Here is a 4,465-nt window from a genome sequence, read left to right as displayed (position 1 = left end):
AGATGGGTATAAGAGACAGGTCTCGTTTGCGTTCGGTACTTTTCGAGAAGGCGGTGTCTCGTTTGCGTTCGGGACTTTCGAAAAGGCGGAGTCACGATTGCGTACGGGACTTTCGATAAGACGGCGTCCTGTTTGCGTATAGGACATTCGAGATGGAGGAGTCACGTTTGCGTACGGGACTTTCTATAAGACGGCGTCCTGTTTGCGTATAGGACTTTCGATAAGACGGCGTCCTGTTGGCGTATAGGACTTTCGATTAGGCGGTGTTCCGTTTGCGTGCGGGGCAATTTCGACTTCGATACCACCAACGGGTAACGGATTACTGCCGATTGTTAGACAGGTACTGCTATTCTGTTGAATACTGCCTGCGGTCGGATCTGAATCAGCCCAAGAAAGGCAACGTTACCTGGGCGTCGGAGTTGGAATCCGACTTACGAAGAAGGAAAGGATCCTACTGCGCTAGGGTCCGTCGTTTATATTTTTTGGTTCGGGAAGGCGATCAAGGTCCTATCGAGTTAGGATCTCACGTTGGAGGACAGAAAATGCGCAAGGATTCGAAACTCCTAGAGCGCTAGGTTTTATTAAGGCGAGAATTAAAGGTCGAATGGGATCCGACATCCTATGCGATGGTGTCGTAATAGAACATATAAGGTCGAACGTTTTGCGGGAGATTAAAGGTCGAACGGTTTGAGAAATATTAAAGGTCGAAATTTTTGTGAGAAATAAAGGTCGAATGGAATCCTAATGCGATAGGATCCGACATCCTATGCGAGGGTGTCTTAAAATCGGACAGGGAAGGGATCAAGCTGTTAACCTGCTCGTGGTGATGCTGCTAAGACGGCCGCCGTCGTCGAACAGATAACAGCGCCTTTCAAAGATTTAAAGTTAATAAAATGAAAGAAACAAAAAAATGTTTCATTTATCTTTGTCAAACACAATCACAGACAAGTTAGCTCAATAACAAATGCTTTACGTGTGTGAGCGAGATTTTCCAATTTCATGATTAGCTTGAAGGATACGATGATGTTGGTGTCGATGTTATATACAATTCATGGTACTCCGTTTTCCGTGTAAACAAAAAAAAGTAATAATCTATAACGAGGTTGTGCTTACGTCCTGCAGAGTCACGTTACAACGTATCTACGATGAACATACTTTGTTTTGACTCTTCTGGTATTCAAAAACTGTTTTTGAACCGATGGAGTTCGGCAAAAAAAACAACTCGTTACTGATGTTCATTAAAGCAAAACAACGTATATGTGAATATCGCTAATAACTTTGCAATAATCGAATGGTTGTAATTAATATCCCAATATATACATATGTACCATCATGCACAATTTCAAAAACTTATTACTAAGTTTCAAACATGCAAACATACGTTGTTTTGCCACGGAACGTTTATAATAGAAAGACCCAATATGTTGTACATAAGTGGCTACAGGAAATGTTAATTAAAGAAATCTGTGTGCAAGCGCACATTCTCGTGGTAGCTGAAAGAGTGGTAGCTCTGACAATATTTGCGCTCCTATAAAAAGACATATGTAGGCTGTTGGATGACACGATCAAAGCAAATAAAAAAAAACGACAAAGTGCACGACAATTTCGATGTAAGACTTATTTTTTTAATTTTCGATTGCAAACAAGAAATATTTCTGTAAGGAATACAAATATTTTCTTTAAAGATTATAACGACAAACGATGTATCTTCCCTACAACGGTACACCCCATACAATGTTTTTCAAAGTTTCTTTACAGTCCATGAAATAATACGCAAATTTCGGTTGCGCCTGACAGGCTTCTTTCAACTGGAGACAGACTCTGTAACAGCGTCTGACGTCTTCCAAACACAATGCTCGAAACAGCAAACTTCCGAGCTCGGCCAGGTCCTCGACGATGCGTTCCGGGTCTGTGTCGTAAGGTTGCAAGCATTTCAGCGGAGCTACCACGACGTAATCGGCGAGCGCGCAGTCGATCAAGTCCATCAGCTGTTCGTTGAACCAGAACATGCGATCCTCAGTCATCGATCGGATCGTCGGAGACCAACTGGTCCAGGTTTCCGGTCTGTGGCGCATTCCAACGGCGATGTTTAACAGAGCGTTCAACTCGTCTCCCGCTTTTCCAAAAACGAATTCGTATTCGGGAAACTCCACTCTCCCTTCCAGCAACAACCGAACGCATCTCGCCATGTCGAGGGTGGTGTGCGCCTGCCTCAGACCGTCCTCTATTACGTAAGTCCTCCTCGCTTATCTCTTTCCTCTGGGCGATTTTGCTCTTGAACAGCTCTTCGCACCAGCTTGCGTAATGGTTCCGGTTTGAAATCGTAGTCGAGACTTGATCGTGCATCTGGTACTCCATACTTCTTATTTTATTTTTTTTTGTATTTGTTTTCAACTATCACCAGTCGGAATATGGCGGTGCATTCTCTACGATTATCTTTTATACTACCATTGAGCCCAAGTACCCATTTCGTCATGGGGTTTGTCGGCGCACGCATTCGCATCCGCCAACGTCATCGTGACCGCAGCTCCCCAACAGTTGATCGAGACCGCCGGCGTGATGACGTCCTCGTGTCACCCTCTTTGGATTGGCCGAGACCCGCGACGTCATCGTGTCACCCTCTTTAGATTGGTCGAGACCACGCGACGTCATCGTCATTCGAGCCGTTGATCCTCGCTATATAAACCGGCGCCGGCGTCCCGAGATTCACAAACAGAAATGGAGGACTACGAGACTAGAACAGCTACTGAATACATTGATTTCTTCAATGCTTTAGAGGACTTAAGCTTCGAGCAGATGTCGGGAGACCAAGTCCTCAGGACGGCGATGATGACATTGGACGATCCCAACTCGCCCATGTACAGGGTAGAGAGTTCAACCGATTGTTCGAAGGCGGCTGATGTGGAACAACCTGTGTCAATGGAAACTGCTGCGGAACCGGTAGTGGAACCTGCATCGATGGAAATTGCTGCGGAACTGGAACCAGTTGTGGAACCGGCTGTAGAACCGGCTGTGCAACCTGCATCGATGGAAGCTTCTGCGGAACCTGCATCGATGGAAGCTGCTGCGGAACCGGCTGCGGGACCTGCAACGATGGAAACTGTTGCAGAACCAAATGCAATAATCGACGTGAAGGGGAGTCTAAACAAACTTATAGAACTTTGTGGTGAAAACCTGCCTTATTCCCAGGCCTTCGGGAAGATGATAGAATTCCTGACGAGAAGGAAAGCGAGGCCCTACGAGATGCCGACACTTCTCTTTTGCCGAGACGAGGTGAGCGGGTCGCCGTACGTCGTGGTGTCCACGGTTCTGGAAGCGTTGAAACTCAACAACGCTTACGTCGAAAACAGCTTCATGAGGACGTTCGGCCAAACGAACAGGATGAAGCGAATGAAGGAGACGGGAAGGCAGGACGCAGAAATCGGCGTGAAATCGCAAAACAGACATTTCGTGGCAGATTTCGTGGGAGCCGAACCCAGATATCTTCCGACGCCCATAGTGACATGCAATAACCAAGAGAACGGACAGATCAGGTTGCGCTGGCTCATGTCGACGGCGTGCGTCTACCGCGCCGACGGCGAACCGGCACCTTGCGGCGTCCGCCTTCGAAAGGAGGACGGCTCCGTCGTCACCGTCGCGCTGATGCCTTTCTCGGTGGTGAAGCTCTGCGACAAGTTCGACGTCGAGGAGGAGGAAGACGACGCGACGACGGAGGAAATGAGAAGAACGCTTTCGGCCATGCCCTTCTGCTCTGAAGACGGACGGTGCGCATTCATACCGAAGAACGACAGGAAGAGACCTTTCACCTGCGAGTCCGACGTCCTGACCCAATTCCCGGCCGTCGGCCAACTCCGAGGAGCCCTCGCCGAACCGACGCACGACGAACGACCGAGGACCGAGGCCGTCGCGAGCATCAAACCGACAGACGAGAGCCTCGCCAAGAAATTCGGCCAGTGCCTATTCGGCCGATTCTTGGCGAGGGCCGTCGCATCGTCCCCTGGAGACGGCAAGTGGAGACGCGTCCTGAAGGTGATGGACGTTTCGGCTGCCGTCGCGTCGACGCGAACAAAGATCGGCGAAGCTTCGAGGATGGAAAATAATTTGGTGAGGGAAATCGAAAAGGAAACCAGCTGCACGCTAACTCGGAGCGTTTCAAGAGAACTGCACACGATTAACGCTTCCGATCGCATTGTCCAGGACCTTTTGAAGCAGTTAGCGGACGCGCGGGAGGAACTGAAAAGGGCCAAGGACGACCTCGCTCGTCTCCAGAGCGAGTTTAACGACGATCTCAAACGGATGGCCGAGGAACGCAACGCGTTCAGGGAGACGATCGGCGAATTAGAGGAAGAGCGAATGAACTTCAAAAAAGAGAGAATGGCGTGGGAGGAACTGAAAAGGGCCAAGGACGACCTCGCTCGTCTCCAGAGCGATTTTAACGACGAACTCAAACGCATGGCCGAGGAAC

This window comes from Anneissia japonica, unplaced genomic scaffold (assembly GCF_011630105.1).
Source record: "Anneissia japonica isolate Jap-2015-1 unplaced genomic scaffold, ASM1163010v1 scaffold2320_len370340_cov150, whole genome shotgun sequence".
NCBI lineage: Eukaryota > Metazoa > Echinodermata > Crinoidea > Comatulida > Comatulidae > Anneissia > Anneissia japonica.
Note: the sequence above shows the minus strand (reverse complement) of the source record.